Source organism: Phyllobates terribilis, unplaced genomic scaffold (assembly GCF_046119375.1).
Source record: "Phyllobates terribilis strain yellow unplaced genomic scaffold, ASM4611937v1 Scaffold_4__5_contigs__length_816908805, whole genome shotgun sequence".
NCBI classification, from domain to species: domain Eukaryota; kingdom Metazoa; phylum Chordata; class Amphibia; order Anura; family Dendrobatidae; genus Phyllobates; species Phyllobates terribilis.
The window spans coordinates 609,150,735-609,178,174 of record NW_027362764.1 but is presented as its reverse complement, the minus strand read 5'-3'; the positions used below and the strand labels follow the sequence as shown (position 1 = coordinate 609,178,174).

The following is a 27,440-nucleotide window of genomic DNA, read 5'->3' as shown; positions in this document are numbered from 1 at the left end:
AGGTAAGGTCATGTTGAGTATTTGGTGAGGTTTTTTACCTCAGTATTTGTACGCCAAAACCAGGAGAGGAACAATCAGAGGAAAAGTATAATAGAAACACGTCATTGCTTCTTCATTTTCCACCCACTTCTGGTTTTGGCTTACAAATGCTGAGGTAAAAAACTCACCAAATACTCAACTCTGCAAGTGGCCTAACTATGCATGAAATGTAGTGTGAGCATTTGATAAGTTTTTTACCTCAGGATTTGAAAGCCAAAACCAGGAGTGGGTGATAAATACAGAAGTGGTGACGTGTTTCTATGATACTTTTCCTCTGACTGTTCCATTCTTGATTTTGGCTTACAGATACTGAGGTAAAAAATTCAACAAATACTTAATGTGTTCACGTGGCCTTAGCGATTTCCATCTTCCTGGTTTCCAGAGCTGTTCTGGTCCTGTACTGGCTCACATGACCGCTTTTCAGCATTATTAGCTAACTCTGTGTGGAAGTGCCACTTTTCCAATATATTAATAAAAAAATTGTGACAGTATCCAGTTTTACTTCATAAAAATAACAATATATTCCATCAGCTGCTTAGAAAATACACGTTTTAGACAAGTTTTATTACTGATTTTCATCAGCATTTCATCAGTTTCTTTCACTCATGAGCTAAAAAAAATCAGTTAGTGATAAACAGACAGCACACGGATGGCATCGGAGTGCTGTCAGATTATTTCACAGACCCATAGACTTTCATTGCCAAGTTTGATCCAACATTTGGATTAATATCGGACATTTTTCCATGATTGTTCATGGAGCACTCAGTCTGCAAAAATTCACTGACCTGTGAACATCCTCATAGACTACCTGACAAAAAAAAGATGCACAGCTATAATAAGAACGGGTGCTTAATCAGTAAGCAAAACTGAAGTACAGCAAAAGAGCATTACACAATGATGAGAACACCTGTGACAAAAGGATATACATTTTATTTGGGACAAAAACCTTGACAAAGAAAAACAAATAAAAACAGAGTACCCCCAAAAGACACTGACATGTACAATAGAAGATGTGTCCAAGAATATACAACACGGATCCAAAAATGGATATAAATAGAGCCCAAAATAGGTCCAAAAATCGCATATAAATATATATAAAACCCTAAATAGGATCAAATATAATTAATATGTAAGTATATTCCAAATGGAACCTAAAATTGCATCCATAGATATGCGTAATAATAGGTAAATATAAAGCAGCACAGGGATAAAGTAATAATGAGATAACTATAATAGCAATATGAGCAACCACTTATATAAACATAGAATTACCATAAAAAGTGCATGTGCAAGATGTATGGCATATACAGTACAGACCAAAAAGTTGGACACACCTTCTCATTTAAAGATTTTTCTGTATTTTCATGACTATGAAAATTGTACATTCACACTGAAGACATCAAAACTATGAATTAACACATGTGGAATTATATACTTAACATAAAAGTGTGAAACAACTGAAATTATGTCTTATATTCTAGGTTCTTCAAAGTAGCCACCTTTTGCTTTGATGACTGCTTTGCACACTCTTGGCATTCTCTTGATGAGCTTCAAGAGGTAGTCACCGGAAATGGTTTTCACTTCACAGGTGTGCCCTGTCAGGTTTAATAAGTGGGATTTCTTGCCTTATAAATGGGGTTGGGACCATCAGTTGTGTTGTGCAGAAGTCTGGTGGATACATAGCTGATAGTCCTACTGAACAGACTGTTAGAATTTGTATTATGGAAAGAAAGAAGCAGCTAAGTAAAGAAAAACGAGTGGCCATCAGAAAAAAATACTTTAAGAAATGAAGGTCTGTCAGTCCGAAAAATTGGGAAAACTTTGAAAGTGTCACCAAGTGCAGTCGCAAAAACCATCAAGCGCTACAAAGAAACTGGCTCAGATGAGGACCGCCCCAGGAAATAAAGACCAAGAGTCACCTCTGCTTCTGAGGATAAGTTTATCCGAGCCACCAGCCTCAGAAATCGCAGGTTAACAGCAGCTCAGATTAGAGACCATGTTAATGCCACACAGAGTTCTAGCAGCAGACACATCTCTACAACAACTGTTCAGAGGAGACTTTGTACAGCAGGCCTTCATGGTAAAATAGCTGCTAGGAAACCACTGCTAAGGACAAGCCAAATTTGAGATCTTTGGTTCCAACCACCGTGTCTTTGTGCGACGCAGAAAAGGTGAACGGATGGACTCTACATGCCTGGTTCCCACCGTGAAGCATGGAGGAGGAGGTGTGATGGTGTGGGGGTGCTTTGCTGGTGACACTGTTGGGGATTTATTCAAAATTGAAGGCATACTGAACCAGCATGGCTACCACAGCATCTTGCAGCGGCATGCTATTCCATCCGGTTTGCGTTTAGTTGGACCATCATTTATTTTTCAACAGGACAATGACCCCAAACACACCTCCAGGCTGTGTAAGGGCTATTTGACCAAGAAGGAGAGTGATGGGGTGCTACGCCAGATGACTTGGCCTCCACAGTCACCAGACCTGAACCCAATCGAGATGGTTTGGGGTGAGCTGGACCGCAGAGTGAAGGCAAAAGGGCCAATAAGTGCTAAGCATCTCTGGGAACTCCTTCAAAATTGTTGGAAGACCATTTCTGGTGACTACCTCTTGAAGCTCATCAAGAGAATGCCAAGAGTGTGCAAAGCAGTCATCAAATCAAAAGGTGGCTACTTTGAAGAACCTAGAATATAAGACATATTTTCAGTTGTTTCACACTTTTTTGTTAAGTATATAATTCCACATGTGTTAATTCATAGTTTTGATGCCTTCAGTGTGAATGTACAATTTTCATAGTCAGGAAAATACAGAAAAATCTTTAAATGAGAAGGTGTGTCCAAACTTTTGGTCTGTACTGTATATATATATATATATATATATATATATATATATATATATATATATATAATCTCATATGAACAATATAATCCAGTAGGTGAAAGGATCAAATATATATCACATAATGAGGATGTACATGTATATGTATGAAGGATGCCTATGAGTAGGAATAGAATACCAATAATCAAGGATAGTCTATGAATATGCAATCCAAAATACCAGAAAACACCATGTCAGTGGGAGTTAAAACCCATGCATATCGCTGCTGTGAAGCAGCTTCATCAGGGGAAACGTGGCCATTTCTTTACCCTAAGTATTTTGTTAAAAAAACTGCCATATACATGTTCAGGGGCACGGCTAGAGGGAATGCAAGGGTTGCAGTTGCCTAAGGTGGGTCACAAAGACCGATATGACACTTAGGAAAGTATTAATATGATAAGTAGCAGATATTAGATTGTAGTCCTGGTACAAACTTTGCAATAGGGCTCAGGAGCTACAGGTTATCTTCTTCACATGCTTGCACATTCCCTCGATGAGCTTTTGGTGCGTTTTTGAAAATGTTTGCACCATTTCTGCTACCATTAAGTAAATTAAATTACTTGTATTTTTTCCATTGCGTTTTTGTGTGCATTTTTTTAACATGCATTTTTATCGAGTTTTTGATGCTGCGTCTTTTGCCTCTTGTTAGTGTGTCATGTTTTAAATTAAGCTACTTTATTTTTGATACTTCTTGGTATTTGGCTTTGACAAAACTTTATTGATATCATCATGTGCGGATTACATGCTTTTATGATGCGTTTCTGCTGCAGAAGCAGACAAAAAAGCCATGTACGTTTTTTTACCTTTCAAAGAAAAAACTGCAGCATGTGAACATATCCTAACAAACACTTTAGAATTGTTTGTTATATTAGCTAACTTATATTATTTACCCGTCTTTTGCATCTTACAGGCGAGAATGATACAGTATCTCTTATCTTTTGTAACACCTTCCTACATTTATACGCTGCAGCTGTTAACATAATGCATTAAATTGTTTACTTATATAGTCTTGGAAAATGCTGCAGAGCCTTGGTAAGGAGGGGATTAATGTAGAAGAAAACATTCTTACTGACAAATGAAAAGGCTGCAATATACAGTAGAAAACGATTTAGTGCTGGAGCAGAAGCCAAGGTCAGAGAAAATAGTTTCTCTTCTTTTTCTAACACTGTAAGAAATGTTCCTTTTAAGCCGGTTACATGACAACATACACGCCGATCCTTGACCCTTTGGTCACATTACATGCCAGTGACCTGAGACAAACCGGACAAAATAATGTACAGGCATCAACAAACGGCTGTGGTTATGGCTGACAAAAACAAGTAGATTGTCTTAGCAAGTGACAAATGGGTCTCACCTGACCTCATATCATGGCTGCCCTCTCAATTTAAATTCTTGTTCAAAGCTTTCACGCTCACAAAAAAATTCAATATTTTTCTTTGAAGTAAAGTTAAAGCATCAACACTGTGCATAAAGATTGACGGCTTCATGTTCTGCGAACAGCAAAGATTTTGCCGTACTGTGCAATATAAAAACATGAAGAATGGCACGTGAGAAGGACAGGATTGCTTTTGATGTCAGTAGTGATAACTTCAGATACAGCTTTACATTTCATTTTATTACACTGATATCTTATATTTTTTGAAAAAAAAATGACCGGTGATGTACCGAGCGAAAGTTAAAGCTCTGGAACTGGAACTGGAGTCAGAGTCCGTGTAAATGTGCTGACCCCAGTGCTGACTTTAAAATAAAAAAATATTAAATATTCTATATTAATATTGAACAAATAATTAATTAACTGCATTTCTTGAAGTAATGCACAAAAAACAATAGGAATAATCCCCTTGCTGTTGGTAAGACAGGAGGGAAGATAATTAACTTTTCAAGTCCTCCCTAGGCTATGTTCTTAAAGAGTAGCTGGCATTTTCATTTTAATTTTATAAATCAATAGTACACATGTACTATAAGACTGATCAATCATTCTTAAATTTCTCAATTCAATGTAACAATCTGTCTTCACTGAATACAGAATTTACCCATGATTTGAGTATTTTGAGACCGAATCAGTCAAGGAGAAAAAAAAAACAGATTTCTCTCATAATATATATTACCAAGTTTCTCATTTTCATGCATGCTATTGAGTTATGTAACAAAAATTAAAACAAGAATTACTCTTTAAGTCCATTTGTCAGTTCTGTTCTGTCCAAATTTCACTCATTGTATATGGACCACGATGCCCGGAGTGACCTTGGACTTCCTGACCCAAACTAACAGCCTCAAGTATGACTATGACGATGAATAGTCTAGTCAAGAGAAAATATTTTGTAAAACATTAATCCAGTTTTAATACATTGGATAAATTGTCTGAGATTTTAGGAAATTAAACTGGCAGCAGGGAAACAAAAACTCATCAATCAATACCTGCTAAATCCTTCCACTTAAAATGCCAATCTTCCACCGGTCACCACTTTATTTACTTTCCTGAAGTGTTGAGAACATGCTATATATATATATATATATATATATATATATATATATATATATATATATACAGTACAGACCAAAAGTTTGGACACACCTTCTCATTTAAAGATTTTTCTGTATTTTCATGACTATGAAAATTGTACATTCACACTGAAGGCATCAAAACTATGGATTAACACTTGTGGAATTATATACTTAGCAAAAAAGTGTGAAACAACTGAAAATATGTCTTATATTCTAGGTTCTTCAAAGTAGCCACCTTTTGCTTTGATGACTGCTTTGCACACTCTTGGCATTCTCTTGATGAGCTTCAAGAGGTAGTCACCGGAAATGGTTTTCACTTCACAGGTGTGCCCTGTCAGGTTTAGTAAGTGGGATTTCTTGCCTTATAAATGGGGTTGGGACCATCAGTTGTGTTGTGCAGAAATCTGGTGGATACACAGCTGATAGTCCTACTGAATAGACTGTTAGAATTTGTATTATGGCAAAAAAAAGCAGCTAAGTAAAGAAAAACGAGTGGCCATCATTACTTTAAGAAATGAAGGTCAGTAAGTCCGAAAAATTGGGAAAACTTTGAAAGTGTCCCCAAGTGCAGTTGCAAAAACCATCAAGCGCTACAAAGAAACTGGCTCACATGAGGACCGCCCCAGGAAAGGAAGACAAAGAGTCACCTCTGCTTCTGAGGATAAGTTTATCCGAGTCACCGTCCTCAGAAATCGCAGGTTAACAGCAGCTCAGATTAGAGACCAGGTCAATGCCACACAGAGTTCTAGCAGCAGACACAGCTCTTCAACAACTGTTACGAGGAGACTTTGTGCAGCCGGTCTTCATGGTAAAATAGCTGCTAGGAAACCACTGCTAAGGACAGGCAACAAGCAGAAGAGACTTGTTTGGGCTAAAGAACACAAGGAATGGACATTAGACCAGTGGAAATCTGTGATTTGGTCTGATGAGTCCAAATTTGAGATCTTTAGTTCCAACCACCGTGTCTTTGCGCGGCGCAGAAAAGGTAAACGGATGGACTCTGCATGCCTGGTTCCCACCGTGAAGCATGGAGGAGGAGGTGTGATGGTGTGGGTGTGCTTTGCTGGTGACACTGTTGGGGATTTATTCAAAATTGAAGGAATACTGAACCAGCATGGCTACCACAGCATCTTGCACCGGCTTGCTATTCCATCCGGTTTGCGTTTATTTGGACCATCATTTATTTTTCAACAGGACAACGACCCCAAACACACCGTCAGGCTGTGTAAGGGCTATTTGACCAAGAAGGAGAGTGATAGGGTGCTACGCCAGATGACCTGGCCTCCACAGTCACCAGACCTGAACCCAATCGAGATGGTTTGGGGTGAACTGGACCGCAGAGTGAAGGCAAAAGGGCCAACAAGTACTAAGCATCTCTGGGAACTCCTTCAAGATTGTTGGAAGACCATTTCCGGTGACTACTAGTGTTGAGCCACCCCCGTAGTGTTCGGGTTCGGTTCGGTTCATCGAATACCGGGATGTTCGAGGAACTGTTCGTCGAACTGTTAGTCGAACACCTTAGAACACCGTCGAACACCGCTAAAACCAATGGCAGGCAAACAAAAACACATAGGAACACATAGAAAACACCTTCAAAGGTGTCCAAAAGCTCACAAACTGCTCAGAAGACGCTTTCTTTAAAAAAGCCGGCCGGCAATTCAGCAGCGGCATACACCGGTACCCGACAATTTAGACATGAAGGAATAGAGCTTCACACATAGATTAGATAGATAGAAACATGTCAGTCACATATATATGAAGTACAGTGACAGTGTTGCTTACTGTACTTGTCATTTAGTGTAAAGGATTTATTAAAAAATATAATAGTGTTTTCGTGCACCGTCTCTTTAAAAAAGCCGGCCGGCAATTCAGCAGCGGTACGCGACAATTTATAACAGACAGAATAGAGCTTCACACATAGATTAGATAGATAGAAACATGTCAGTCACATATATATGAAGTACTGTGACAGTGTTGCTTACTTTACTTGTCATTTACTGCAAAGGATTTATTAAAAAAAATAATAGTGTTTTCATGCACCGTCTCTTTAAAAAAGCCGGCCGGCAATTCAGCAGCGGTACCCGACAATTTAGAATAGAAGGAATAGAGAATCACACATAGATTAGATAGATAGAAACATGTCAGCCACATATATATGAAGTACTGTGACAGTGTTGCTTACTGTAATTGTCATTTAGTGTAAAGGATTTATCAAAAAAAATAATAGTGTTTTCATGCACCGTCTTTTTAAAAAAGCCGGCCGGCAATTCAGCATCTGTACCCGACAATTTATAACAGACAGAATAGAGCTTCACACATAGATTAGATAGATAGAAACATGTCAGTCACATATATAATAAGTACAGTGATAGTGTTGGTTACTGTACTTGTCATTTAGTGTTAAAATAAAGGATTTATTATTAAAAAAAAATTGGCGTGGGGTTCCCCGTAATTTTAGTCTCTAGCGGAGGTTAAGCAGACAGCTGTGGCAGATGTTTGAAGCCTGGGAAGGGGGTAATACCCACGGAGCTTCCCAGGCTACTAATATCAGCCCCCAGCTGAATACCTAGCCTTTACTAGCTATTAAAATGGAGGACCCCCCCCAAAAAAATGACGTGGGGTCCCCCCTAATTTAATAGCTAGCAAAGGCTAGGCAGACAGCTGGGGGCTGATATTAATAGCCCAGGAAGGGAGCCATGAATATTGGCCCCCTCCCAGGCTAGAAACACCAGCCGTCAGCCGCCCCAGAAATGGCGCATCCATAGGATTGGGGTTGATGTCAGCTTATAATGCCAGCTGACATCAAGCCCAGGTTAGTAATGGAGAGGCGTCTATAAGACACCCCCATTACTAACCCCATAGTCAAAGTTAAAAAAAAAACACAAACACCCAGAATAAAGTCCTTTAATTGAAATAAAGACACAATTCTTTATTGTTCTAAATTAAACCATACTTACCATCACGCCCATTCCAGCTGAAGCTAACGATCTCCTGCAATAAAAGAAAAATAATAAAGCAACCTCATCCTTACCTTTCCATGGTTCCCAGGACGGCTTCAGCTCTGCTACATCGAGATGACAGGCTGGACCTGCAGAACGCTGCCATCCAGCCTGTCATCCCGCAGACACTGAGAAGCGCAGGCATGCTTGCGCTCCTCAGTGTCTGACTGTGACGGCATCCAGATGAGCCGACAATGAACTCGGCTCACCTCATGTACGTCACTGACAGCGTGGGAAAATTCTCCTGCACTCAGCGCTTCAGCGTGAGAATTTTCCCACGCTGTCAGTGTTCCTGCCTGCTGTACCTGACTGGACACAAATATAGGGCGAAGCCCCACATCATTTCTGGGGCGGCTGACGGCTGGTGTTTCTAGCCTGGGAGGGGGCCAATATTCATGGAACCCTTCCTGGGCTATTAATATCAGCCCCCAGCTGTCTGCCTAGCCTTTGCTAGCTATTAAAATAGGGGGGACCCCACGTCATTTTTTTTGGGGGGTCCCCCATTTTAATAGCTAGTAAAGGCTAGGTATTCCGCTGGGGGCTGATATTAGCCTGGGAAGCTCCGTGGGTATTACCCCCTTCCCAGGCTTCAAACATCTGCCCCAGCCATCTGGTTAACCTCCGCTAGAGCCTAAAATTATGGGGATCCCCACGCCAATTTTTTTTTAAATAAATCCTTTATTTTAACACTAAATGACAAGTACAGTAATCAACACTGTCACTGTACTTCATATATATGTGACTGACATGTTTCTATCTATCTAATCTATGTGTGATTCTCTATTCCTTCTATTCTAAATTGTCGGGTACAGATGCTGAATTGCCGGCCGGCTTTTTTAAAGAGACAGTGCATGAAAACACTATTATTTTTTTTTAATAAATCCTTTATGCTAAATGACAAGTACAGTAAGCAACACTGTCACTGTACTTCATATATATGTGACTGACATGTTTCTATCTACCTAATCTATGTGTGATTCTCTATTCCTTCTATTCTAAATTGTTGGGTACAGATGCTGAATTGCCGGCTGGCTTTTTTAAAGAGACGGTGCATGAAAACACTATTATTTTTTTTAATAAATCCTTTGCACTAAATGACAAGTACAGTAATCAACACTGTCACTGTACTTCATATATATGTGACTGACATGTTTCTATCTATCTAATCTATGTGTGAAGCTCTATTCTGTCTGTTATAAATTGTCGCGTACCGCTGCTGAATTGCCGGCCGGCTTTTTTAAAGAGACGGTGCATGAAAACACTATTATTTTTTTTGATAAATCCTTTACACTAAATGACAAGTACAGTAAGCAACACTGTCACTGTGCTTCTTATATTTGTGACTGACATGTTTCTATCTATCTAATCTATGTGTGAAGCTCTATTCTTTCGGTTCTAAATTGTCGGGTACCGGTGTATGCCGCTGCTGAATTGCCGGCTTTTCATGTTTCACTGTGAGCACTGTTCCCATCAATTTGGGCAATCACTGTAATGCCACAACCACCATGGCTGTGGCATTACAGTGAGTGGCAGACAATCCCTGCATGATTGGTGCTCTAAATAGCGCCAGACATGCAGGACACGCTTTTGGTGCACGAACAGTTATCGAACATAACCTCGAACAGCCGAATTTTTTGCAAATCGTTCGGGTTCGTCGAACAACTCGAACACCGCCCAAAACAGCTCGAATTTCAGATTGGCGAACAGTTCTAGTCGAACACCGCTCATCTCTAGTGACTACCTCTTGAAGCTCGTCAAGAGAATGCCAAGAGTGTGCAAAGCAGTCATCAAAGCAAAAGGTGGCTACTTTGAAGAACCTAGAATATAAGACATATTTTCAGTTGTTTCACACTTTTTTGTTAAGTATATAATTTCCACATGTGTTAATTCATAGTTTTGATGCCTTCAGTGTGAATGTACAATTTTCATAGTCATGAAAATACAGAAAAATCTTTAAATGAGAAGGTGTGTCCAAACTTTTGGTCTGTACTATATATATATATATATATATATATATATATATATATATATATATATATATATATATATATATATATATACACAGGGTGGTCTAAAAGTAGGTGTCCAGAAAATAATAACATTTATTTTGATTATATATAAAATTATATTTACTAACACAAGCATAACATTGGCAATTAAATTTTATTCTGAACAATAATACAAAAGCCCTTAAATTTTATCAACGCAGGTGCTCAAACTGTTTTCCATTACAATTTGCACAGCTTTGAAGTCTGCCTCTTACACTTCGACAAACTTTTTTGCACAAGTCTCTTTGGCTATTAATTCCTTGAAATGCATCTCTTATGTAATTTTTCAAATCACTGACACTTTTTGGTTTTCGACTATAAACTTTATGAGGAATGAAAAGTGGAATCTGATGGTTGCTAAGGGCAACTGAGCCAGTTTCACTTTACACCATGTTTGATAAATCTCCCCCTTCATAATCTTATTACACTTTCTGTCCACCTACTTTTGGACCACCCTGTATATACTACAAGTAGTATTCAACCCCCTGCAGATTTAGCTGGTTGACACATGCGGAATTAACTTGGCATTGTGACATTTGTACTGTAGATCAGCCTGGAAGTGGGAAATGCACTGCAGCAAATTTTTTTTTTTTTTTTAAACGTTAAAAGTTAATTCAGAGTGTCATTTATTATTCAACCCCTCAAACCACAAGAATTCTGTTTGGTCCCCCTAAAGTATTAAGAAGTAGTTCAGGCACCAAGAATAAAGAGCTTCACATGTGTGGATTAAAGATCTCTTTTGCCAGCCTTTTCTGACTATTTAAGACCCTCCCCAAACTTGTGAACAGCACTCAGACATGGTCAACATGGGAAAGACAAAGGAGCATTCCATGGCCATCAAAGACAAGATCGTGGAGGGTCACAAGGCTGGCAAGGGGTACAAAACCCTTTCCAAGGAGTTGGGCCTACCTGTCTCCACTGTTGGGAGCATCATCCGTAAGTGGAAGGCTTATGGAACTAATGTTAGCCTTCCACGGCCTGGACAGCCTTTGAAAGTGTCCTCCCGTGCCGAGGCCAGGCTTGTCCGAAGAGTCAAGGCTAACCCAAGGACAACAAGGAAGGAGCTCCGGGAAGATCTCATGGCAGTGGGGACATTGGTTTCAGTCAATACCATAAGTAACGTACTCCACCGCAATGGTCTCCGTTCCAGACGAGTTCGTAAGGTACCTTTACTTTCAAAGCTTCATGTCAAGGCTCGTCTACAGTTTGCTCATGAACACTTGGAGGACTCTGAGACAGACTGGTTCAAGGTTCTATGGTCTGATGAGACCAAGATCGAGATCTTTGGTGCCAACCACACACGTGACGTTTGGAGACTGGATGGCACTGCATACGACCCCAAGAATACCATCCCTACAGTCAAGCATGGTGGTGGCAGCATCATGCTGTGGGGCTGTTTCTCAGCCAAGGGGCCTGGCCATCTGGTCCGCATCCATGGGAAGATGGATAGCATGGCCTACCTGGAGATTTTGGCCAAGAACCTCCGCTCCACCATCAAGGATCTTAAGATGGGTCGTAATTTCATCTTCCAACAAGACAACGACCCAAAGCACACAGCCAAGAAAACCAAGGCCTGGTTCAAGAGGGAAAAAGTCAAGGTGTTGGAGTGGCCTAGTCAGTCTCCTGACCTTAACCCAATTAAAAACTTGTGGAAGGAGATCAAGAATAAAGTCCACATGAGACACCCAAAGAACCTAGATAACTTGGAGAAGATCTGCATGGAGGAGTGGGCCAAGATAACTCCACAGACCTGTGCCGGCCTGATCAGTTCTTATAAAAGACGATTATTAGCTGTAATTGCAAACAAGGGTTATTCCACAAAATATTAAACATAGGGGTTGAATAATAATTGACCCACACTTTTATGTTTAAAATTTAATAAAATTCAACTGAGCAACATAGCTTTTTGGTTTGTAAGATTTATGCTTCTGTTCATAAAACCTACTCTCATTTGCAGTTTGAAGGCTCTAACTTATTTGCATCTTATCAAACCAGCTAAATCTGCAGGGGGTTGAATACTACTTGTAGTATTTATATATATATAAAATATATATAAAATCACTGCAGCAAATCAGTAACCACAGCAGAAAGATGCTGTACATGCTAAAATCACATCTGAGAACAATGATTGGCTTCTGTGTTCGTTTAGATAAACGGAATCCTGGGAAAATGACTAAAAACCAATGGGGATTGCCAAATGACTGGTGCTAAGGAGTTGAGTGATTTATCAAGCGAGTAATGTGTGATTTTCTATTTTATGGCATTTCTTTTTACATTTCTTCAACTCTTATCAACACCTTTAACAACTTGAGAAAATATCAGTCTACAACAGGCACAACTGCATATACGGAATGATAAGAAATACAGAGTAGCTAAGTTATCTCGTGATGAAAACTGTTTGCTTACTGCTGAGTATGTTTTATGCAGGTGTTGGTTACAGATCTTACAACATTACTCATGAATGTCAGCAAACACAAGAATGAAAAAGCGCTCTGCAAGTGGTAATCTACACTGTTTATTGGTATGGTTACTGCATTACTGTCATCACTGTCGTATTAATTCGAGGGGTTTTTTTGAACAGCTATTGAACATCAATTTTTGTCATTCCTTCTTGGAAACATCAATATGTAAATACACTTTTAATTTAGGGAAGATGGGGTAGGAGTAAATCAGGTTCATGCAAGTCATTATTGTTTTTTTTGTTTGTTTTTCACTCAGGAGTTGAGTTGAATATTGTACAGACACCATCACCTTCGTTTTTCTACTTTATGCAGCTGTGACCTTTATAATAGATCCATTTTCAACCTTATTTCAGCAAATCTTGACTGATCCTACTAATTTATAATCTCAGCTTAGTTCAGCTTTTTTTCCTTTCAGTTGGGTTTTTGATGGTTTGAGTACAGTGGTTTTCACTTTTATTTTGCTGTATCTACACAATTCAGATTTCTGAAAAACCACATTAACTCCTTCACCACCTTTGGTTTTTCCATTTTTTGCATTTTCATTTTTTGCTCCTCTTCTTCCCAGAGCCATAACTTTTTATTTTTCCATGTGAGGGCTTGTTTTTTTGTGGATTGAGTTGTACTTTTGAACGACACCATTGGTTTTACCATATCGTGTACTGGAAAATGGGAAAAAAATTCCAAGCGGTGAAATTGCAAAAAAGTGCAATTCCACAATAGTTTTTTTTTATCATGTTCATGTGACAAGGGGGCGAATGGGTGGAGCTAGTGACGCGCTTCCGGCGCGGCCATGTTAAAAGCCGCTGTCAGAGAATGACAGCGACATTTAACATGTTAACATCCGTGGGTGGATCGCGATTTCACCCGTGGCTTTTAGTGGTACATGACAACTGATCAGATCAGCTGTCATGTGCCTGAAAACATGCAGGCTCAGTGCCGGAGCCTGCATCAAAGAGCGGGAGGCAACCTATGATGTATAGATACATCATAGGTCATAAAGAGGTTAAAGGAAATCTATCATCACGATTTCACCTGCTAAACTATTTATATTTGCATGTAGCTCTTTCAAAGACAAGTCCAGCAATACCTTTACAGGACTAGTCAGGTCCTACATTACTGAGAAATCAGCGTTTGAATAGCTATGCAAATGATGACGTAGATCTGTTGCCTCTGTCACTCCAGCTCTGTTCCCAGCCCAATGCAGCCTCCTTCTGCTTGACTGACAGCTTCTATGCTGTGACTTCAGGTAATAGGGCAGTTAGCCAAGCAGAAGAAAGTAAGATAATAAAGCCACACTCCGAAATGTCAAAAGGCAGTAATGCAGTTCCTATTTCCAAATTAGCTATTTTTGACATTTCAGAGTGCAGCTTTATATTCTTAGCTCTATTGACTTGGTTAGCTTGCACCTGTACACACTAGTTTGAATCAGCTGGTCAGTTTTTTGTATGTAGTCAAGCAGAAGGAGGCAGCGCTAGGCTGGAGTGACAGAGGCTTGAAATCTATAACCTCATTTACATATAAATTCATATTCTCATTTCTTAGGAAAGCAAGAATAAACTGGCCATGTAAATGTATTGTTGGGAAATCAAATCCCACTGACAGAGTCTCTTTAAAGTTCAAACAGACCCATCAAGACTTGTTGGTATAATTTTGTAAACCATATTGCCATACCCATCATAGCTCTGTTGAAAACAATTTGGGCTTTAGCTGGAAAAAGAATAGGACATCAAAAACTGCACAGAAATGTACTGTAATTTGGCTTTTTTTCAATTAAACAACTATTTTTAATTGGGACTAATATTTTACCCTGGCCAGTAAAAGGGTGAAAGTTACAATAGAAATATTATAATACATATTTTAAAGTGCTACTCATTGCAAACATTTACGTTTTACTCAGCATTTGAAAACGGGCTGGAAACGAAGAGACTAGCAAGATTAGTCATCATGGAAGGTCACAATTGGCTTCTGCTCACCCCACTCATCTAGGCTATCAGGTCTCTCCCTATGTATACATAGGGAAAGATCTGTCAATCTAGCTCAGTGGAGTAGAGAGAGGTGGCAAGGCTCTGCCCCATTGACTAATCTATAATCAGAAATATGGCACTCCTGGTTTACTTTTCGGGTGATCGGATAGGGTCCAACTCTGTAGTAATAGAAAGTATTTAGAAATCCGACACTCCAGAATAAAGTGAATGAAGACAAATTTTATTATATGTGGTCATGGTGTGTTAACGTGATGTTTTGGTCAGAACGACCTTTATCAAACAAGCACCTAGGTGTGGAGGACCGCCTGTAAGGAAAATAGCACAAGGACAGAGGTCGACTGCCGTCTCCTATGTTTAAAGAGCAGTAGCCCTCTCTCCTTGCGCTATTTTCCTTACAGGCGCTCCTCCACACATAGGTGCTTGCTTGATAAAGGTCGTTCTGACCGAAAAATTATGTAAACACACCAAGATGTACCATATTTAATAAAACTTGTCTTCATTCACTTTATTCTGGAGTGCCAGATTTCTATATATTTTCCATTGACTAATTGTCTCAGTTTTCATATTCCTTGTCCCTGTTCAAACTAAGTTTCACTAAAATGATGCAGAATTTCATAGTAAAACATAGATATTTGCAATGAGGGAACCCATCACTTATTCATGCTGTGGTCTGAGTAACATAAATACAACTAGTTTCCTTTAAACGTAGATAAGACTTAAAGGTTTTGTCACATCCTCTGAAGCAGGGGTGCACCATTCCCTAGCCTTACGGCTTGCTGGAGAGGGTATGCTCCTGCCTGCTTAACAGTTCTTATAAATGGCAATATGCGCCGCTAGCTCTATCTGTGCACAGCAGAGAAGTGCAGTGGCTCTGTAGCTTGCTAGGATAGGTGGCTAACGAGATCCTGGCAGTTTCAGAGAAGCACTTAAAAGCTCTATAGGAAAGAGCTTGTGAGCACTGGACAAGTTTAGCCACTACTGTTAAATCAAAGGTGGCCAGTAACCTAGGCAACAAATAGTAAACAATAAAATTAAAAATTTTAAAATTAAAACTCACTTGGATCTTGAGAATGAAGAGGATTTTTAATATCAAGTAAATAGAAAAGTTTCTTGATTTTACAAGCTCTTTCCAATTTTACCTGTTTAAATTATGGAGCATAACCCTTTAAAATATGAAAGGTAAATAAGAATACTCTTAATTATCTACGGTAACTTTAGGATGCTACATTTTAACACTCATTCTGGATTAAATAGCAGAAGAATAGATGTGCTTACAATGTATATTACTTACCATGCACATATACTATATGTTTGATGATTTGTTTTAACTGAAAAAATATTACAAGCATTTTCTGTGCAGTCTAAATCTGGCACCTTGGAACGAGTAGACGCTTTTATCTTCAAACGCCCACATTAAATCTTTGACGTAGCAACTACACAAATCTCAGACACTGACTAAAAATGTTAACAGGCCTTCCAAATAAATGATAATGAAAAGGAGGCTTGGTGTAAAATCCAGACAAATAAACTAGAAAAATAAGAATATACACTCAAAATGGAGAATAAAATGCCATTACTATACAGTTCCATCCACTTTCTCCTGCTCGGCAATGTGTCTACAAAGATATAACATAGGAAAAAGGCTTCTTGCTCCACATTACACATTGTGTAAAATGCAAAAACTGTTCCATCCTCAGGAATAACGATACAAATCAATGTATTTCTCAAATTCTCCATGTACGTATGCGATCCATGTTATCACAGAGAGAACATGCACCCATTATAATCTGTGATGCTGTATTGTTGAAGACTGCATATCCGGTAGAATCACGAGGATATATCCGTTTTTATCAGTCATGGATCAAAATCACCCATACCAATTTATAAGCCCATGAATATCATAGACAGCACATGGATGCCATCTAAGTGCAGCCCATATACTGTATGTTTATAACATAGCAATCAGTAGTAGAAGCTTTGCCATTTTCTTTTTCCATGCGAGAAAATCACTGAAGGTAAAAACGGACACACTGACCAAACATTGATAAAAGACTGATGCAAAACACTTATGAAAATAGGTCAGTTATTTTCTTGCATATGAAAAAAAATTAACTTCTTAATAGGTAGGGCACAACTTCCATGAAAAGTTAAACCTTTTTTTTTCCTTTTCTAAAATCTGGATATTCCAACCTAAATAGCATCGATTGTACATATTAGGGCTTGTTCAAACAGGTGTATTATATGGACACGTGCTGTCCTAGCATAAGTCGGACAACACACTAATCAATATAATTCATTTGAGCTGTTCAGATGACAGTTTTTGCATATGGACAGAGTCTTCATAGAAAAAAATTGCAGCATCTACTAGGGTGTGTATTTCGGATGAGACTCTCCCATTCAAGTGAATGGGTTTGCAAAAAAAAAAATTGGATCCCACACGGAAGATTTGTATTGTATCTGATTTTTATTGATATATTGCCATTATTAACCTAGCAAACTGTATTTGACCATGTACATTTTAAAATGCTGATGTATAAACATGGATGTCACCAAACATAAAATAAGCACACACAGATGAACACAGATTGCAATACAGATGAAAAACGTCCTAGTTTTCTAGATGAAGGTTGAACAATTCTTCATACGCTTGTTTCAACCCATGCTTAATGGCAGCAAGGAAAATATCAAACAAATACGGTCACGATGAACACAGACGAATGACACACAGATATACCTGGGAATGGGAGTAGATGGAAATGTGAAAATACAGTGTGAATAGAGAAAAAGTATACAAATGCCCAGGAATGGGAGCACTTCGCTTAAAGACAAAAGAAAAATCATCAAACCTCCTCCAAAGGTTTTTATTTCACCTAGATTTATTTCATAAAGGAGGTTTCTTTGAAGAAGAAAGAAGCAGTCTTTGCTCCCTTTTTCCTTTAGAATTTAGAAGCCATTTATTTCCTTGGACACTATGTATGCAGTTTATCGAAAAGAGCACTGACATCTATTGGTAACTGCCGAGCTCCTACTATCAGCTGGTCACAACTCTTTGGCATGGTATAAATTTTGAATATGTATCCACTATACCCTTTGCATACACATATCAGACTTTATATGCCTGATGATAAATTTCCCCCTGTGAATTTCACATAAAATCAATTTTAGATAAAAACCATAGTGAAACAGAGCTTGCCATACCATAGGGTATAAAAATATGTATTAGATCCAGGTAATATGCTCACTTCAGTGAGTTGTGAAGGCACAACCCCTGTGAAAGCTCAACAACAGTTGCTGCTGCCCATGGCGGTTTTTATTCTACAATGCGTTTCTAAACCAGGACTGCCATATTTCTGTACAGTAGGTTTTTACACTTGAGAAAGACACCAGTCCGGCATGGAAATGCATTTTGGAATAAATACCACTCCTTTATATTATTGGATCAAGGATCTTCATGTCGGCTAGCGCAGTCCAAAACCGTGAATTGACTTTTAATTCATAAAATTAATTTTGGATTTATTTTTTTTTAATTTTGCATTTTGTAGTTTCTGCAGTTTCTATGTACAGAGGAAGCTAGCTGCAGAATGCCGTTTAGAGCCAAGCCATTTCTTTTTTAGCATCTCCTAAGTTCTCCTGAACAATTACTTAACCAATTATTCTGTTCAAATAAAATTGATCAACCAACTAAAATAAATCTTAAAAGGAACCTTGTCAGATCATTCTAGCCTCCTAGACGGCCATCATGCAGTAATAGATTATATGATGACAAAGTTTCCGAACATGTGTCGTAAGTTCAAATGCAACAAAAACAATTAAATCAACTTTTTTTAAACTTGAAAAAAGTCATGTCGATGTTGCCACTTACAGGAAGAAATAGGGTATGTTCACACTGAGTTTCTTTCTGTCTTTTTTTTTAGTGGGTGGGCTAAAACAAAATAGCAGAAAAGGCGCTAAAAATTATCAAAAGAATGGTTCTATTCATTTTTATGGGAAAACGACCTGTTGCTCAAACGTTGCAGCTTTTGAATGTTTTTTAAACACTTCAGGATTTCAAAGACACCAAGCATTAAAAAGAAGCAAAATGTACAATATTCAGGCAATTTCTGTTAGGAAGAGGCTAAATACTTCACAATGGAATTCAATTGGAAGGCTAAAAAGATGCAGTGTGAAGATACCCTTCGACAGGCCAGTCATAGGATATGTGCACATGATCAGGAGCCGGTGCGGGTTTGAGGCCAAGTGTTTATGCAGAGTCAAACCCGCAGCGTCCAGATGTTACAGCATAGGGAATGGGATTTCTAGAAATCCCATGTCCACTATGCCTCTCTGTGCACCTGCGGATCACCCGCAGAAACTGACATGTGGCATGTCTTTCAGACCCGCAGAATGTCAATTTCTCTTGCGGGTCCGCATGTGGATTTTCCCCATAGATTAACATCAATGAGGAAAGTCCGCAGGTGAAAAAAAAGCTGCGTGGCTATGCAACAGAGTCGGGGCCGCAGGCGGCTACGGATTGTGGTCACATACTAATAAAGTTCAAACTTCTATTCTTGATTAACATCCCGTCTACCCTACATCACTACCAGCCTTCTCCTCCAGATCTTGTGCATGTGTTGCACTTGCCTTGTTCTGCAGAGAGATGTGCTGTTCGTGGCTTTTTTGCTGTACTGCCCATGTGGGACTTTTCTGACACTCCAGTGGAAAGCAGCGCATGGAAGTACAGAGATTAAACTTGGCACAGAAAATCTCTTTGTGCTGTGTATACCTTGAGAGCACAAGGATATGGTGCTGGTATCTGAAGAAGGCTGGCAGCAATATAAAGTAACCAGGCAATGTCAAACTTTATGGCATAGGGGCAGTTAGGCGGCTAAAATGACTTGATAGGTTGCCTTTACAGTCAATTTTTTTATATTTTAGTTACTTTACAGTATGTTTCCTGCTACCTTCACATTTTTACACCCTAAATGCAGCTTAGTTATGTTCACCTGAGAACTAATTAAAAGGGTTGTTTGGTAGAGAAAAATGGGGTAATGGTAGCAAATGGTTAAAGGGAATTTGTCAGTAGGATCAACCCTCTTAAGCCGTCTATATGGGCATGCAAGTCTTAGAAATTTGAATAAAATGATACTTTGTTATCTGTGAACCAATGACATATTCCAGGGATATCTAAATTTTTCTTAATATGTAAATGAGCTGTTAAGATCAATGGGCCGGACGCTGATCTGCATGATAATCTGCCTCCAGAGCTTAGTTTAAATGAAAGGAGGTGTCACCAGTGTGAGACATGCAATGACTGACAGTCTGCTCTCCTGATCTACATGTCTCACACTGGTAACACCCCCTTTCATTTAAAATATGCTTTGGAGGCAGATTCTTATACAGATCTATGTCCAGCCCATAGATCTTAACAGATCATTTACATATTATTAAAAACTAATCAGAAAAAAATGAACTGGAGTATAAGTTTGTATGCAGGCAAAATAGGAGCATGTTCACACTGGTCATTAAACAGACAAAACCTAAGACAGAGTAAAAATGAACATATACCCTGCTGTAAGTAAATAAGTAAAAGCAAAAGTACATTTAAATAACATTGGGTACTTTGTAAACACCGTTTTTGATAAAAAAGTGTAAGAGCCATCCCACCAGAATTTTTCGGTTCAGTTTCAAGATTCTACATTTAGTGCAGGTAAGGGTGTGGCCTCCCTTCCTTTGAGCTGAACATTACATGTACATAGCTTTCCATTTGCTATGTGTCCATGTTTGGGACCCTAACCTGCTTATTCACACTAACGTCACTATGATGCATGGAAAGGTTTTAATACTAGAGGTTAGGACCATCCCGATTGTGGTACACCCTGACTCTGGTGGGATGGCTTTTACACTTTTTTTTATCAGAAACGGTATTTACGAAGTACCATGTGTTATTTAAATGCACTTTTGCTTTTACTTGTTTACTTACAACAAGATATATGTTCATTTTGTCTCTGTTTTAGGTTTTGTATATTATTAAAAATGTGGATTTCTCTGGATATATAATCAGATCGAAGATATCAAGGTCTCATTTTATTCAACTTTCTATGACCTGCCTGTCCATATAAATGGCTTAGGAGGGTATGCTACTACAGACAGATTTCCTTTAAAAGGCTTGTCCAGTGAAAGCAAGTTATCACCTATTCAATGGATATCAACCCTATAACACTATCCTTCCTCCACCAAATTATACAGTTGGCACAATACGGTCAGGCAGGTAATGTTCTACTTGATTTTCCAAAGCCAAATGCATCCCCTAAGTCTGGCAGATAAAGAATTGTGATTTGTCACTTCACAGAACAAGTTTCCATAGCTTCAGAGTCCATTGGCAGCAGGCTGCACATAACTTCCTCTGACACTGTGCAATGTGCCTGATGATGTAACAGTTGCATGTAGCTGCTTGGCAATAGAAACTCAAATCATAAAGCCTCTTGCCATACAGTTTTTGCTAATGTTAATTCGGAGGAGGATTGAAGCTTTGGTGATTTTTATGCACAATGAACCTCAGCACTCGATGTCTCTGTTTTTTAACTTTACATTGTCTATCTTTTCATGGATGAAATGCTGCAGCTCTGAAATTTTCAATAGTACCACTCACAAATGATCCTATAATGCTAATGGGGAAAGACATTTCACAAACTGACTTGTTACAACTGTTACATCCTAATGCAATATCCACTCAAAGTAAAGAAGCACTTCTCCCATTAAAGCTTTTATCCTCTTAATATATTCCAATCATCATATTACATAGCACTTTGTACTTACAATTGCTCATTTTGCCCTTCTACCCAGTTAATTCTTCTCTTTTCTCTGCTCTATGTAGCAACAGGTAGTGTCTTGTCCCTGCAGAAATCATTCTTCTCTTAAACTCCTGACCTAGCTGCTCAACCCCTTCCCCTGCCATTGACCTTTGCAGTGAATTATGACTCATACAGGGAAAATTGACCTCTCACTTCTACATAGACCTTAGAAAGATTCAGCAAGTCAGGTTTTAATCACGTGATGTCCTAGCCCTAATGGAAAACAGATGAATTAAGTGGGTAGAAGGGAAAATGAGCAATTGTACATACACAGTGCTACAGAATAGGATGACTGCAATATATTAAGAGGATACAAATTTTGAAGGGAGTGCTTCTTTAAGTAGGTGAGCCATTCTTTCACCAATGGAACTTAATGGAACAATCCTTTTAGCCATATAATGTATATGAACACTATATAGTTAGAAAGGCAAAGATTTGCATGCACTCTGTCAGGATTGAGGTGTTGATGTAATGGGCAGCAGGTGCCTAGTCACTGTAGGAAATTCCTTCATCGCACACTCAAGTGATGTGAATGCAAAGGTCATTTATTATAAGCAAAAACAGATAATGAAACCGAGTTTCAAGGGGACAGTAGTAGACGTTTCGGCCACTTATTCGGCCTTGTGCGATGAAGTAATTTCCTACTATGAACACTATATGATCATATTTTGTTTTTTCCTACTAAACTGATGTTTCAATTATTTCGCTATATCTTGGTCTGTCAAACTTAGAAAAGCATGTAAATTGATTTCTAGAGGGGAAAAAAAGAAAAAAAGTTGTATGAGATAATTAGGATGCAAATTTAGTCTAAATCACCAATAAAACCTTATACTCCTTACAGCTATAGGACTGTAATAAGGTCTGACCAGTGGATTTTAGTACTGCTTATCTGTCTAGTCATTACAATTTTTTAATTTCCACTGTGTCTTAGGGCCATATTTTTTTATGTTTGACGCTAACATTTCTAACACAAATTCATTATGCTTCTTAGACTTATTCTGAGTTTTAGAAGTACGGTAATATAGTGGTTATGCTTTGTAGTTTTGCTGCTTTTTAATCTTGCTATTATTATTCTTTTACCATTTTTGCTGAAGACAGTGTTTGAAAAATCTCTTGGTTACCATTCAATCTATTTCTTTACTTGAGGGAACGTGATGTCATTATGATCTGAGCCGTCCACATGCAAGAGTGTTTTACAATACCATAATTTGTGGAGTACATGGAGAAAAGCTCTGTGGAGGTGAGATTGATGTAGGAGACGCTGCGTTCATGCCCGTGCACACTAATTAACAACTAAACTACAGAATGATTCACATGACACATAGAAAAATGACTTCTGCTCTCCTGTCAGTCTATGTTCACATAAACACACTCATATTACATTGTATTTACGCCGACTTGTATCCTTGTGTCAAAAACACACAATGATATTCATGCACCTTTTATATCGCTTCATTAGCACTGTTGGTCATTATGATGTGCGAAGAGGGAAAAATTCAATAAAATTCATCTTCATGATTAATAGCGTAGAATGGACTCTATTTTTCTATGGCTTTAGACGAGTAAAATGAGATTAAATGGAACAATGTTTTCCATTAGCAAGACCCATAAATCAATTTATATTAATAGCACCGGATGTGATGAGTGCATAAAAGACATAGAGACACAAACATAAACACATATATATACCAAAACTTCAACTTCCACGCATACAAAGCACAGTTAATACTGTCTTATTTTTCTATGTGAAATAGGCCACTTGGCACACCAGTATCCCCCACGGATTACTGCTTGTAGGAAAAGTTAATGTACATGACTGTATATTAAACGATTCTGTTATCAAGAAGAAATGGCTTTAATTAATATGAGAACAATATGACTAAGAGAAGAGAACGTGACAAGACAGATCGCTTAAAGATATGACTAAATATTTCACCACATTAAATATTTCACTAGACACAGCATAATGCAGGCAGAAGGCTGGCTTCTCATTTATTAAATCAGCAGTCTGATCTCCTCTTTTTTCATGTGCCTAGTTCCAGACCCCATTTCCATTTGTAACAGATTTACTTCCTCTTATTTCACCTTCTGACCCCCCAGTAAAATAGGAGAGCAAGTTCCACAGTGCAAACATTTTCATTAGGGTCTACGCTGCGCCTCAAGGAAATCTCTCAGCTAACAGACCAACCATTCATATATTTTCATGATTTGTTTGAGAGCCTTTGTTTCTGTCATTGCTTCAGTTGAAATGTCAAAATGTGAGATTCAGTGATCTATTTTCAATTAGCTTATCAAGAAAATTTTAAAAAGTACTGATAGTGGCATTCACTGTGTCCCATGTACAGAAAAGAAAATCTTGTTCAAATACTTCTCAAAAGAGCAGGTTTCTACAGTCCAGCAATAGAAATCCTGTCTATGGATGGATGGAGGGATAGATGGATAGATAGATGATAGATCAATAGATAGGTAGGTAGATAGATAGATAGATAGATAGATACTGTAGATAGATATGGGATATAGATAAATAGATAGAGAGATATATAGATAGATAAATAGGTAGATAGATAGATACATGATAGATAAATAAATAGATAGATCAATAGATACATGATAGATAGATCAATAGATAGATACATGATAGCTAGATAAATAGATAGATCAATAGATAGATACATGATAGATAGATAGATAGATAGATAGATAGATAGATAGAAAATAGAAAGATGGTAGATAGATGAATGGATAGTTAGATATATAGATGAATAGATAGATGATAGAAAGATTGTAGATAGATAGATAGATAGATAGATCAATATATATATATATGTAAAGATGATAGATAGATAGATCAATATATATATATGTAAAGATGATAGATAGATCAATATATATATACATATATAAAGATGATAGATCAATATACGTATATATATATATATATATATATACATATATACATATATATATATATATATATATATATATATATATATAAAGATGATGGATAGATAGATGTGCAGTGATTTGTGCAACAATACAGTCACATTCATACTGTGATAGAAATCATTTTCCAAGTTTAAAAGCCCATAGGAACCACCAACTCTTCTCACACCTCCTACACAGAAATGATTGGAATTGATCAAGCTCTTAGTATAATGTCACTGGTGCACTATAAATCTGGATAACTGCTTTACTTGCTATAGTTGAATGTTTTCCTCTGAATATTTATCAAGGAGCTGAGATTATTATATGAAGTATTTGCATCATGTGCCCAGCACACTTACACTATACACATTGTATACACATATGGTATGTACATTATAGAAGTAGCTTTGTCTTGTAGGTCCTTTTTAGTAATTATATGTAGAAGTGACTTATAAAGAACTTTCTATGGCTCTTTAGTTCATAGCTCATTATAGCAGCATGCATGCAATGCACAGGTGAGAAAAAGTGTTGCTTGCATTATTATCTATACTGAATGTACATTGCATACAGTCAGCTGTAATATGTTGGATGAATGTGATGGAGACTATATAGAAAGCAGTAACTATTGTCAGAGTCTATGGCACTCACTGCGTTCACTGCTGCCTGCATCCTATATCATGTTTCCTAAACATCACATTGTAAAACAAAGCTATATTTACTGCTAGAAACCTACAGGATTTCCTATTGCATGTAGGAAAATACAACATAATGAAACCCCAGCAACCCAGCTGAAAATGACTATAATCACTTGCACTTACCAGTCAGTTGCATACAGGGATAATGTAGCAATCCTTGAGAACAGGTGAGAGCATCCACTCCTATGGACTGGTAATCTAATTCCAAAACGTGTTCAACCTCATCCTGCTTATTCTAGGGGCATCTTCTTAGCCTGCAAATCCATTCTCAGTCACACTCAGCCCTTCTCCTTGTGATGAGAGAGTGTTTCTTGGAAGTTGCTGCTTAATTCAGCAGAGAATAGACACCGGTCATTGCAAGCCCCAGCGAGGAGATGGGAAGTGCAGCCCTGCTATTGCCATCTGCCTGCACTGGATTGTGGAGCAGCATCACAGCAGCCACATCAGCACCAGCTCAGCTCCTCTCCACACAGCTGCAGTTTTCCTCTCTGCCTCTGATCTCCATCTACAGGCAGACACTCCCCTAGTGACATGTCACAAAACCTGACATGGAGTGTGACAAGAAAACCTGCATCTACACACAGCAAGTTTACTGGGAACTGCTAATAGTCAGTGGCCAGGTCCTGATAACATTCATAATGCAAGTTATTATCCTGCAGCAGGTGTTCTTCTATGCATCATTCCTTGCAAGCAGTGCACTGACAGAATGATTTTTCTGCTACTCAGTCCCAGATTCTCAATGCAAAAACTACATACATGATTACATAGATCACTTAGATCTGACCTTGAACATCTGTTTATGAGTCCTGCTAAAGTTGGACTCATAAAATACTCACTTTACTATTGGGATCATACAGCCATTCTGACATGGAATTCCAAAGTCTCATCAGGTCTAAGTGATCTGTTTTTAATAGGTTTTTATAGTTTAAAGAGAATCTGTCAGGAAGATCAACCCCTCACCAAACTAATTACATGGACATGCAGGTTTTTTGAAATGTAAACCCATCAGCACATTTTAATCTTCTGCTGCTTCATTCTGGAGAAGCTAGCATTTTAAGTTATATGAAAAGGACGCATTAAAGACTGGTCTACAGCCACAAGTCTGCAGTCAATTTATGTGATTGCAGACTTGTGAACCCTCACATCGCTCACACTGCACATTGTAAAGATTCTTTGGTAACCAGAGTCTCCGTCATGTGACCCCAAGTATGAGATACGAATACTCTCAGCCACATTTCAACTAGACTGTTTCCGGCCACACTCATTACAGATGCATTGGTAGAGGCCTCAGCCATCTAGTTGGAATATGGCCAGGAGTATACATATCTCATACTTGAGGTCACATGATCATCGCTTCGGGTGCTGGCACCGGAGAATCCTCACAGAGCACAGTGCAAGCTATGTAAGAGTTCACAAGTCACATAGAGTGTCTGCAGACTTGTAGTTTTAAAATGGACAATCTCTTTAAGAACTCTGGCCGTGACGAAGCATTTAGCAAGTCACTGTCTTCTCACCTAGTCAAAGACTCTCTCAGTAATCTCACTCTCCTTTTTTGGTACCCTGGTGACAATCTCCACAGGACAGCACACATGGACCTTTAAGTGGTAGAACTGTTCACTTCAAACAGCAACAGTCACCCTAGCACCTTACCAGGAATACTGACTGGGGCTCACAAAGCCAGATGACTCCTCACCCACACACGTCTCTTCTTCCTATACAAACAAGCAGCCAAAGTTTGTAGCATTAATAAAACATAAGAAGGAGCAATAAAATTATAGTTTGGTTGTCCCGAATCCATTGCAAACAGGAGAGCTTTAACCTGTAAACATGGAAATAGTTCATTTCTCTTGTAAGTCAATCAAATTTCAGCCACAGAATAGAGTTAAGCAGCCGAAGAAGATGTGCATGATGCGCCTCATCTTTTCACATTTCATTCATGACAATTTTAAATAGCAGTTCACTGGGAGCCAGCAGGTGGGTTGCCTCTTAATGCACAGCAGCAACTCTTCTGCCGTGTGGATTTTCTCTCCCAGGCTTTCAAGCTGTAAAAGTGCTTGGCAGTGCTTTGCCTTGC

General features: G+C 38.5%; 1 protein-coding gene across 1 annotated transcript in view; it reads right to left on the bottom strand.

The window, feature by feature from the left end:
• The window catches only part of SNTG1 (syntrophin gamma 1), a 1,226,946-nt gene extending 1,201,064 nt beyond the window's left edge, over window positions 1-25,882 (bottom strand). Inside the window, exon 1 of the mRNA XM_073679284.1 lies at window positions 25,490-25,882. The gene's annotated coding sequence lies outside the window, so the exon portion shown is untranslated. The remainder of the gene's footprint in view (window positions 1-25,489) is intronic.
• Between the last annotated feature and the right edge of the window lie 1,558 nt (window positions 25,883-27,440).